General features: G+C 39.7%; 1 protein-coding gene across 1 annotated transcript in view; it reads left to right on the forward strand.

Annotated features, from left to right (window-relative positions):
• Positions 1-12,939, forward strand: part of LOC128780200 (uncharacterized) — a 486,095-nt gene that overhangs the window by 179,573 nt on the left and 293,583 nt on the right. The window lies entirely within an intron of this gene.

Genomic DNA, 12,939 nt, shown 5'->3' on the forward strand with positions numbered 1-12,939 from the left:
TTGTTGCAGGGGACAATTGGAGAAAAAATAAGTACATTTCAGAAAATCCTGAGACTTCTCACATTGGCCAAAAAATGTGTGTTTCTCAACCCCTGCCGTGCAGCCATGCCCGACCGCAGCAGTTACAGGACAGGTTTGCACTCTTGCCGAGCTGTACTCTCTGCCTTGGACACTCTTCTTCTCTTTATCTTTCAAAGATCAGCTCAAATATCTTCCCTTCCGTGAAACTTTCCTTTCTCTGCCTCCTCACAGCATCAGGTACATACCTCTACTTAGCAGTTATTTCAGTCTGCTTTACATTGTGATTATTGTTTACCTGATATAACTTCCCACTGCGAGACTCGTCCCCCCTGCCCCCCACCGCCAATGCTATACATTCATTGTAAAGGCTTTGTATTATTCTTCTTTATGTGTCTCCTATCTGACTTCCCTCTCCACAGCTCAATACTCATTAACTGATATTTGAATTGATTTGAGAGATTTGTTTGGGTGTAATCATGGATTTCTTAAAACAAATTGCAACTGCCCTGTTTTGGAATATTGAAAAAAACCAAAACAAAACAAAAACAAAGAAACCCTTTGAGCTCTAAGAAGGGCGGTTGTGAAGCTGATACTTTTGGCTACTCTTGGGGGAATTAGTTCTCTCTTGGCCAAGGACCAAAGCCTGCCTCCTGAACACCCATCACACTTAGCTAATTTCCATTCTCCCCAGGGACCAAGACAGAAAGACAAAAGAGGAAGGAAGTAGGCATTTCAGAAGAGTAACCCACCCACAAAGAGCCAGTTGAAAGGAAGAAATGAGGAGGGGAGGAGGGAGTTGGTGTTTAAAAAAAATTACCAAACGAATGCAGAATTTAAATTGCCCTTCATTATCCATCTTCTCTGCATCATACCAGTAACTCTCTTGACTTGCTGCCTCTCCCCAGAATAAGTTCTGACTGCTTATAGCTTGTTGCTACTGGGGCACTGATTAGAAACCCTCAGTGTTGTTGCCAAAGATGCCAGGCCCTTTAGTCCTTCTCTCTCGCCTCCCCATTTCCCCTTCCTCACTTGACCCCAGCATCCACCAATCAGACACCTACTCTTCTCTCAAATTTTAATCCCATGAGCAAGAAATATGAGTGAAGAACATGTGGCTTTTCTCTCCTGGTTTGTCAGCCACTTTGACCTCTTCACCACTCATTCAGTTTCTAGCCTTTCATGCTTCAGCAAAATTGAGAAAATCCATGCCTTCAAACACATGGAGGATTCAACCTTATTTCTCACACACACTTGCCTTAAATACCTAAGAATGTTACTCAATCATTTAGCCTGTTTCCTCATCTTATAAAATAGAGTTAAGTGTACCTGTGTAAAGTGATCGTTATTAAGGATGGTGAGATAGGGATATAAAGGCACATAGTTGGTGCTCAGTAAATCTTACTGTTGTTATTACTAGTAAGTACTTCTCCACTACTTTTTCTCCTCTCCATGATCTTTCCACTATGATGGTGTTGGTTGTATTCTAATGATCTCATGTTTAATATCACACAGTCTGTCCTAAGTCAGCTTTCTCAGACTAGAGAGCAGAGCACTGCACCTTCACTTACAACCTCCCCACACCTTCAGAACTATTAAAGACTCTCCAGTCATTCTTGGGAATCTATAAGACAGAAACCTTAAGCCAGTTTAGCACATGAAGGCTGCAGCAATCTGACACCTGTATCTAGTCTCATTGCCTGTTGTTCTAATTGTGTGGGAGATGGTTTCTCCAAGGAATCCAAAGAATCACACCTCCCAGGATACATGTGATAGTTTCCATCCCTGTTGAGACTGGGCTTGGCTATGTGACTTGCTTTGACTACTAGGACATCAACACATGTTACCCAAGCAGAAGTTTGTAGAGTGTTTACACATTGGAGCGTCCCCTCTTGAAACTTTGCTGGCACCATGTGAAGGAAGAAATGCAGTCTGGTCTAGCCTCTTGAGAATGAATGACCTCTTGGAGAGTGATGCCCAGCCAGCCTAGATATCCCAGCTGAACCTAGCCCAAGCCAATCTTCCAGATAAATGCAGCTACATGGGTGTACCTGGCTAAAGCTGGCAGAAGAACTATCCAACCAACCTACTCAATCATGAGAAATATTACAGCATTGCTGTTTGAAGCCATTTTCAGAGTATTTTCTTACATAGCAATAGATAAGTGGTATAGTGCCTTTTATCTCCAAATATAATTCCATGAAGACAATCTATTTGCAAACACCTTCCTTTGCAAATACTGCCCTTGTGCTTATAATGCCCTTCCCCCTTGTCTATTACTCTTTGTATCTCAGTGTATGCAGTGGAGGCTGAATGAATACGCTTCAAATGTCAAAATGTGCCACAAAATATTCAAAGGTGTACGTTAAATCCACCATTGTTCTGATTGGAATTTTAGATAGAAATGCATCCATGTTGCTGCTTTTATGGAAAAAAATAATGGTTTATTTGCAACTATACACTCACATGCAAAGCTACTAGAGAAAATGTCTTCACTTAAAAAGAGATTTAGGTTTTAATAAAAATGAAACAAGTATTTTCACTTGTTAGCAACTTAAAAATGATAATATCTAGAGCTAGTAAAGGTACTGTAGAGTAGCACTCATTTATTGTTAGTGCTGGGAAAATTGGTGAAATTTGGAGATGAATCCTGGTTCATGTTTTAAGAAGTAAACAATAATACAGGTTCTCTTTTATCCAGTAATTTCATTTCTGGTGGCCTAACTCAAAGAAGTAATCCAAAATATAGAAAAATAGGCACAAGAATATTGAGTATGGCATTATTTGTTTTGAAAAGTGTAAACAAGTTGGAGTCCTATCACCAGAAACTTGGCTCAATTAGTTCTGGTGCATCCATTCAATGAAATGTCATATGGCCATTTTGTAGCAATTAATTCCATCATGGAAAATATGAAACAGCAAATATTAACAGAGAAAAATAACGATATATAATTGTATGTACCCAATGATGACAACAAAATTAAAATGTAAATGTGAAAATAATTACAGAGAATTATGGGTCATTTTCTCCCCCAGGTATTATATAATCTTGTTATATTATTTTTGTAATTTAAGTATAATTTTAGGACAAAAAGAAATAATATATAAAATACCATATAAAATATAACATTAAAGAAATAATTTTGAGGCTGGTTTTCAATTTCATTCTCTACCTGAGACTGACCCCCTATAGTAATTGCTGTTACATTACACAATCCAGGAATCATGGTGTTCCACCATCTGGTTTATGCCATCTCTTTAATCAATATTTATGAATATGCTTTGCAGGGGTTTGTGTCATTGCATCTTATAGAAGATATCTTGCGTGTTTAAATTATTTTGTGAATATTATTGGTACTTACTGCCTTTTGTGTGGGTCAGTTTATATTGATGGTGATGAAACTTTATGCCAGAATTGATTTACATATTTCATTTAAAGAGCTGTAGTGTGGACATGGGTTTCATCCCAATCCCAGACACATGCCCAAAGAAAATCACTGCAGCAAGACTCATAAGTTCCCAATGATTTCAACTCTTCCTTATGGTTCGAAGACCTCCCAAATCTGTATCTCAGCCATTAGAATTTGTACAAGGTCTGATCACATACTTCCAGATATATTTCTATTGGAATGTCTGCTTTCATCAAAACTCAATGCAATATACAGATGGTGTGTCATAGAACTGTACGCTTGAAACCTATATAATTTTATTAACCAATGTTGCCACAGTAAATTTAATGCAAAAGAAGAAACTCAACCCTGGCTGGTGTTGCTCAGTTGGTTGGAGTGTTGTTAATAGACTGAAGGGTCGTGGGTTCGATTCCCAGTCAGGGTACATGCCTAGGTTGTGGATTTGGTCCCCATTAGGAGTGCATACAGGAGGCAACAGATCGATGTTTCTCTCTCACATCAGTGTTTCTCTTCCTCTATCTCTCCCTCCCTTCCCCTCTCTCTAAATCAATAAGCATGTCCTTGGGTAAGAATTAAGAAAGAAAGAGAGACAGAAGGAGGGAGGGAGGGAGGAAAGAAGGAAGGAAGGAAGGAAGGAAAAAACTCAATGCACCTAAATTGGCCGCAACTAATTCTCCTGACCTCCATATTTCTCACATTGGTACTCACTTTCTTAGTCACTTAAACTCCCCAAGTCAGAAAATTTTATGATTTTTCTCTCTCCTTTTAAAATATGTATGTATGTATGTATGTATGTATGTATGTATGTATTTATGACAGAGGGAAAGGGAGGGAGAAAAACATCAATGTGTGGTTGCCTCTCACATGCCCCCACTGGGGACCTGGCCCACAACCCAGGCATGTGCCCTGACTGGAATCAAACCAGTGACCCTTTGGTTCTCAGGCCGGCACTCAGTCCACTGAGCCACACCAGCCAGGGCATGACTTTTCTCTCTCGTTCGCATGTATATGGTCAGCAAGGACAGTCTGTTCTGGTAATGCTTCTTGGATCAAAACCCTCCTCTTTGCTTTTTCCTTCTTCCATGCTTATTTAGGTTTTTACCACTATTTCAGAAGTTGCCTAATTAGTCTCTATGCGTCTTCTCTTCACCTCTTATCTTCTTCTCTAAGCCCACTGATGAATATTATGTCTAGAGTGGTCATGCAACTTTCAGGACACCCCCCAAATTTTGTACATTCCCCATTACCAACTGGGTTAAATCAGCAGCATTTAAAAACCCTCCATAATTTAGAGTCAATCTACTTAGCTTCGTTCTCTAAAGCTGCCACATTACACAACTCTGAGGGCACCATTTGCGTCATAGAATACATCTTCGGACTGTATCTCCAGGAAGGTGTAACCATACAGAACAGTGAATGGTGCTCCCTGGAGTTGTGTAACACAGACGCTGTAATCCTGTTCTTTCCTGTACCAATTCTACAAACCCCATTCTCTGAAAAGGCCCCTCAAGCTCTTCATCTTTTCACCATCTTCGCCTCCAAGTCTTGTCCACTTATTAATATCCCTTCTCTTGAAGCCTTTCCAGGCTTCCCCAACCCTTTCCCTCTCTCCTGGTATCATTGTAATTACATTGGTTAAGTCCATGTATTGTGAGAGGTCAGAACTGGACAGAAATAATTTTTAATCCTTCCTCATTTCAGCACTATCTCCATGACCTTGGACAAGTCACTTTACTCCTCTGAGCCTCATCTGTGTGTAAAATGGAGATAATATTACCCATTCCCACAGAGTGTAGGGAAGATCAAACAGGATTGTAAACGTGACATAACACACTTAGCATGGTTCCCTGCACATCGTAAATGCTCCACATACACTAATGGCACTGGGGGAGGTGGCAGCTCTGCTGAGGTGATGGCTGTGGTTTTTATTTATTCTCCTAGGTGGGGACATGGAGCCCAGGGAGAAGGTTGTATGCCAGGCTCTCCCACTTATAAGCTGTGAAGCCTTGAACAAGTTCAAATTCTCTTTACCTGTCTGAACCTTGTCTTCCTTTCCAATAAAATGATCAAATAACACAATGGGTAAGAAAATGCCTTGTAGACTAGGCAGGCTATGTAAAGGTAAGGTGGCAAGATCAGAATAACTGTATGGAGAGCAGGGCTTTTACCTGTTATTCCCCTCAGGGCCTTGTTCCACTGTGTAGATGAGTGTGCTCAACCTACTACTATACATACAACCTACTGAGTATTTCAACAAAATTTTGTATATGAGTCCGAAGACTTAAGGAACATAAGTTATGTGCTTTTAGAGACTGAAGAGATTTTAGAGATTTTTGCTTCAGTGCCCCATCTCACCTAAAGTCATACCCAGGGTCATAAAGAGATTCAGCAGCTGAACTCCGATCTACATCCAATTTTTCAGGTTTTTCTTCCCATTGTTCTTTGCTGATTTTTTATTTATGGTCTCATAAATTAAAAAATGTATGCATTTAAATGTCACTAATGTTTTCTTCTCCAAGGAACAGTAATCACTGTGGCTTTGGGCCTGAGTCCTCCAGAGAAGAGGTGGGTGTAGATGATGACTGACGTAGGGCAAGCAAATGGGGTCAGACACCCAGGACTGGGGAAGAGAGAGGCAAGAGGAGGGGCAAGGCTTCCTCCAACTGGGAGGGTTTGTTTGAACTTCTTTAAAGCCACTCCTGTCATTATCATACTGACCCTACCTTCAGCCTCCTTCCCTAACCAAACTTTGTAGGGCGTTCATATGTACCACCACCAGCATCTCTCAGACACCAGGAGTTCTTTGAGGATGGGGATTCTGTCACCTATGTCTTCAAATCTTCCTTAACACCCAGTAATTCATTATGGAGGCTTCATGATGCATGGATGGATGGATGGATGGATGGAAGACAAAAAAGGGAATAAATACTTATAAAAACCCAGAGGGAGGAAGAAAAGCATAACACATTACTCCTCTGCTACCAAGGTTTGAGCTAATTTTAGACTGACTTCTCAGAAATAGCTTGGGTTCATTTTATTTTAGCACCTTTTAATACAGAGATTGCCAGTTGTTGCCCATTCAACAACTGGCTAAATTCAACCTACGCACATATTTTGTTTGCCCTTTCCATATTGGCCCACTGCTAAATAAACAAATAAATTGATAAAAGCATATTATATTGCACTGTTTACCAATGTTTAAAAATTGGGAGATGTCACCTTTTAAAAGAACCCAGATTTTTCTGGAAAGCTCAGCAATTGTGGACTCATAGTTCCATTTCCTTTGGTTGGGGCAGACACTGACCCATGTGCCACAGTAATATTCACTAACGTAGGTGACAGGTAGGGGCCATTTACTACTCATGTTCAAACTTTTATTTTTTATTTTATTTTTTTTTTGCTTAAAAATTTTTTTAATGGTGGTAAAATACATTTAACATAAAATTTGCCATCTTAACCATTTTTAAGAGTACAGTTCGGTTGTATTAAATATTTTCACATATTGAGCAAAATCCAGGACTGTTTCACCTTGCAAAACAGAAACTCCACACCTATTAGACAACAACTCCCCACCTCCCTCTCACCTAGTCCCTGGCAACCCCATTCTGTGTTCTATTGCTATGTGATTGACTATGGTACAAGTAGAATCGTACCTCATTCCTCCTTTTTGTGAGTAGCGTCTATCACTTAGCATGATGTCCTTAAGATTAATCAATGTTGTGGCATGTGTCAGAATTCCCTTCCTCATTAAGGCTGAATAGTATTCCATTGTATGTATAGACCACATTTTGTTCAACCATTCATCTGTCGATGGACGTGTGAGTTGCTTCCACCTTTTAACAACTGTGAATAATGCTGCTCAGAACATGGGTGTAAATGCATCTTGTATAAACTGCTTTCTTTTTTTTCAGTTACCAGTATCTACATTATACAGTAAGAGTATACCTTAAGGAATGTTCAATTCTGGGGGAGGGAGGTGGGTTCAGCTGGGGTGGGGTGGAGGGATGGGGAGAAAAGGCATACAACTGTAATTGAATAACAATAAAAATTTAAAAAATTAAAAAAAAGGAATGTTCAATTCTTATTCAAATTTTTTCAAGTGTCCCTAAAATATCTTTTGTAGCTGACTTGCCCACAATTATATCCGATCTAGGATCACAGTTGCATCAGGCTATTATGTTTTTTAAGTCTCTTAATTAAGCTTAGTTTCTCTTTTTCAAAGATACCGTACTGGCTCATTTTAGAGTCTGCTGTTCTCACCACTCATTTCTTAACCCTTTGTAATTGGCCTTCTGCCCCTATCACTACACAAAATTTACCTCTAAATAACAAATCCAAGTATCTTTTTCTCTGTCTCTATCCTCCACAATATAATGTGTCATTTGATACGTTGACTCTGTAACAGTCTTTTCTCTTGGTTTCTGTGGCATTACTCTCCCCTAATTATGAACAGTCCCCAAAACGTATGCTGCTGTATAGCTTTCCTGAACAGCTCATAATTCCAAGTTAATGTTATTTTCTATTTCTTGGCTAAGGCTGTTTACGTCTATCTGCAATTATGTCTTTCATCTCAGCCCCCTATTCTTCCATCTTTAATCTCTACCTATTAAAATCCTAGCTATTCTTCAATATCCAGTTTAAATATTATGTTTTCCTCAAATTTCTTCCAATATCACCAATCAAATTAATTCTTCACCCTCTTAAATTTTTTTGTGAGTGTGGTTTGAACCTGTATTCATATTCTCTGTGCAATGACACATTTTATCTTCTATTGTAATTATGGTGATGGCTGTGCTATTTATACTGGCCTTAATTTCATGATCTTAAAAATAAGTCTTGTTTCTAAATGCTTGTTCCACAGAATTTTGCACAATGCCTTATATGCCACAAAGATTAAATGTTACTTGAATGGATAGATATTCATTTGGAGGGCTTAATTTTTTTCTTTTTAAACTGTTTTATTTTTATTTAAATAATTTTTATTTTTCAATTACAGTTGACATATAATATTGTATCAGTTTCTGGCGCACACCCCAGTGATTAGACATTGTATAACTTACTAAATAATCATCCCAATAAATCTTGTACCCCATCTGACACCATACATAGTTATAATATTATTGAGTATATTTCCTATGCTGCATTTTTCATGCCCATGATTATTTTGTAACAACCAATTTGTACTTCTTCATTTCTTTTAACTTTTTTGCCATCTCTTCAACCCCCCTCCCATCTGGCAACCTTCAAAATGTTCTCTGTGTCAATGAGTACATTTCTTTTCTGCTTGTTCACTTATTTTGTTTTTTAGATTCAATTATTGATAGATATGTATTTATTGCCATTGTATTTTTTAAATATTTTTTATCATTTTCTTCTTCTTTTCTCCTTCTTTCTTCTTCTTCTTCTTCTTCTTCTTCTTCTTCTTCTTCTTCTTCTTCTTCTTCTTCTTCTTCTTCTTCTTCTTCTTCTTCTTCTTCTTCTTTCTTCCTTTTTCCTTCTTCCTTCTTCCTTCTTCCTTTCTTCCCTTTAACATTTATGAACATTTATGTAATACTGGTTTGGTGGTAATGAACTTCTTTAGCTTTTCCTTGTCTGGAAAGCACTTTAGCTATCCTTTAGTTCTAAATGATAACTCTGCTTGGTAGAGTAATCTTGATCATAGGTCCTTGATTTTCATCACTTTGAATATTTTTGCCAATCTCTTCTGGCCTGCAAGATTTCTGTTGAGGAATCTGCTGATAGTTCTATGGGAGCTCCCTTGTAGGTAACAAACTGCTTTTCTCTTGCTGCTTTTAAACTTTTCTCTTGGTCTTTACCCTTTGGCATTTTAATCATGATGTGTTTTGGTGTGGGCCTCTTTGGGTCCAACTTGTTTTGGACTCTCTGTGCTTCTGGAACTTTTGTGTCTATTTCCTTCACCAGGTTAGGGAAGTTTTCTGTTATTATTTTTTTAAATAGGTGTTCAAGTTCTTCTTCTCTCACTTCTTCTGACACCCTTATGATACAGATGTTGGTATGCTTGAAGTTGTCTCAGAGACTCCTTAAACTATCCTCAATTTTTTTGGATTCTTTTTGCTATTTTGGTTGGGTGTTTTTTGCTTCCTTATATTACAAATAGCTGGTATTTGATTCTCTACTTCATTTATTCCACTATTGGCTTGCTGTAAATTGTTCTCTATCTCAGTTAGTGTATTCTTCACTTCTGACTGGTTACTTTTTATAGTTTTCATGTCCCTTTAAAAAAAATAATTTCTGTTGTTTTTAAAGATTTTATTTATTTATTTTTAGACAGAGGGGAAGGGAGGGAGAAAGAGAGAGAGAGAAATATCAATGTGTGGTTGCTTATCATGTGTCCCTTACTGGGGACCTGGCCTACAACTCACACATGTGCCCTGACTGGTAATCAAACTGGTGACCCTTTGGTTCGTAGGCCGGTGCCCAATCCACTGAGCCACACCAGCCAGGGCTCCATATCCTTGTTTTGCTGTTGAAATTCTAAGTTCCTTGAGCATCCTTTTAACCATTGTTTTGCTCTCTGCATCTAGTAGATTGCTTTTCTCCATTTTGTTTAGTTCTTTATCTGCAATTTTTTAAATTTGGGACCTCTTTCCTTTTCATTTTGGCAGCCTCCCTGTAGTTTCTATGTATTAGGTAGAGCTGCTGCATCTCCTGGACTTGGTAGAGTAACCCTATGTAGTAGGTGTTCTGTAGGGTCCAGTGGCACAGCCTCCCCAATCACCCAAGCTGGGAATTCAAGGTGCACGCCCTGTGTGGGCTGTGTAGTGGGCTGCTCTTGTAGCTGAGCCTTCATTGCTATTGGCATGTCAATGGAGGGAATTACCCCCAGTCCCATCAGCTGTAAGGACTGGCTGTGACCACTTACGGAGGATCAGCTATGCAGGGCCCATCCCCACAGCGGGTCCTGGTGCCTTCTGAATTTGCCCCTTGAGTGTGTTGCTTGTGGAGGTGGTTAAGTGGTGATGCTTCATTGAGGTGTGAGAGGTACAGGACAAGGTGAGCCATCACCTATGTTCTGTGTGGAGCCACCCGGCATGAGCTACAAAGTGATCTGCAGATGGCTGCTATTTGTGCTGGGTTTAGAGGTGCCCAGGAGAGACCAAGCTGTGAATCAAAGACAGCTACCCTAATGTCAGGCCTGGGGCCACTTAGTGAGAGGTACATGCTGAGGCCAGATGCTTCCTGTTTGAGAGATTTTAGGAAAGTCTGAAGCATGAGCTGGAATGGGGCATTTGTATGGAAAAGCCACTGGAAAAAAAGCTTGGTTTGGCTTGCACATTGGGTGGGGTGGGGCCTAAAGGAATCACCAGGGAGGGGTGAAAAGTTTGAGCTAGGTTGATGGATACAGATATAGTGCCCACATATAGGCTCTTCTAGGGGAGGGCTCAGAAAAGGAACAGTGGCTGCTGCCAGCATTTTTGTCTTGGAGAAAGCTGTCCCTCCAGTTCTCACCCTGATAGCAGACAATTCAATTCCTCCCTGTTCCTGGTGCTTTTCAAGCTGCTGCCCCAGCACTGGAGCTCAGAGAAAGTGAGTCTGAGTAAGTCTGTGTGGGGGCTCTTTAAGAGGAACTTCCTGGGACTCCAGAAGACCTCCATCATTCTCAGCCTCAGTCTCTGCTGGTTTTTACAGACAGAAATTACAGGGCCTTCTCTTCCTGGCACTGGAATCCTGGGCTGGGGGTGCTGGTATGGGACTGGGACCCCTTGCTCCTCATGGGGGACCTCCATAGCTGCAATATCCTTCCAGTTTTATCCATGACATGGGTTTTGTTCCAGCTCCTTTCTCATCTCTGCCCCACATCCCAGTCTTTATGTGGCTTCTTCTTTAAATTGTTAGTGGTGGGACTTCCATTCAGCTAAATTTCAGGCTGTTCTGCGTGACAGTTGTTCTGCAATTTAGTTGTAATTTTGATGTGGTAGGAGGATGAGAGTACTGCATGTACCTACACTGCCATCTTTACTGGAATCTCATGTTCAAACTTTTAAACATCCTGACTCATATTTCTTGCTTATATTACCTGCTTGATTCCATTAGGCTTCAGAGTTTACAAGTCTGGCTTCAGCCAGTAACACATCTCCTATCCACCCTAAAGATGAGAAAAAAAGGTCAAAGAAGAGAAATTTTAAAAAGTAATAATAATAAAAATACTTACTGAGCTTTTGCTGTCTGCATGGACTGTGCTATTTTACATATCCTCACTGTGTACTCTGTGGATAAGGAACTAGTTCTATCACCATTTCATAGTGGAGGAAACTGTGGCTTAGATGCTGGGTAATTTGTCCAAGGCTACAGTTCATAAGTATTCATAATCCAGATATTTCTGCCTCCAAAGACTATCGTTGGAACCATTACACTGCTTTTGTACTCTTTCTTAACATATAAATGATGAAATCAGCACTATAATGTACTTTTTTCATCTCTTAGAAAAAAGCAAATAAATATTGATTAACTGCACTCAAGCAATTTTAAATTAGGCAGTCAGTTTTGAAGTGCTCCAAATCTTGCTTATTTGTGTTCATGCAGTGGTGGGCTGACATTAATAATATGCCTGGGTAAACTCCCTCAGTACTTGGTAGTTTGAAACATCCAACATACAGGTGGGAGGATGTGTATAGCAAAGAAATAACAAAAAATATCTTTCTTTTCTTTTCCATTGAACTTATTGTGACATGTGGGGAATTCATTCTGAAAGATGGTGGGTTTCTTAAATGGTGGCTAATTCTGATGCATCTGCAGCCACTTGACTTATTGGGTCCCTGAGCTCCTTCTGCACTCGTATGTGCGGAAGGGGACATTACCACTGAATTAGAGGAATTAGAGGCATCCCAGACTCATTGTGTCACATCCTCAGTCCCCTTGCAACATGGAGAGGCTTCTTTGCACTCTTCCCAGTTAATAGCACCTATGTATTAATCAAGTACATGTCCCTGGTTCAATTTTTTTCCTAGTTACATTTCAGGTTTTTTATTTTTAATTGTACCCTGTAAATTTTTTTGAGAAAGTCTTATCTAAACCAAATCTTACCCCCACTATTATTATGCAGCATTATAATAAAACAGATTTTATAAACTGTTCCACATTGTGCTGAAGGGGCACACAAGGCCTTGTCTAGTTGTTCCTATCGAGGGCTGTGGATGGAAAAACCCTAAGCTTGTGTGGTGAGCCTGCAGTGGGGTGGGAAGTTGCTTCCTTCACGGGATAAGCAAGGCTGTCAGGATTGCTGCTTTGTTTTTATGTGAATGCCTTGCAAGAACATGTGCCCACAGCTAAGACAAAAGAACATTTATTAAACCTATTTATGGCACAGTTCAGTATCATAAACCTTCTAGCAGGGCTGTCCCACCTTTTGGCATCTCTGGGCCACACTGGAAGATTTGTCTTGGGCCACACATTAAATATATAAACACTAGTGAAAACTAATGAGCAAAAAAAGGTTTTAAGTAAATTTATGATTTTGTGTCGGGCCACATTCATAGCCATCCTGGGCTGC

The sequence above is a fragment of the Desmodus rotundus genome, chromosome 2, assembly GCF_022682495.2.
Source record: "Desmodus rotundus isolate HL8 chromosome 2, HLdesRot8A.1, whole genome shotgun sequence".
In the NCBI taxonomy this organism is placed as follows: Eukaryota; Metazoa; Chordata; class Mammalia; order Chiroptera; family Phyllostomidae; genus Desmodus; species Desmodus rotundus.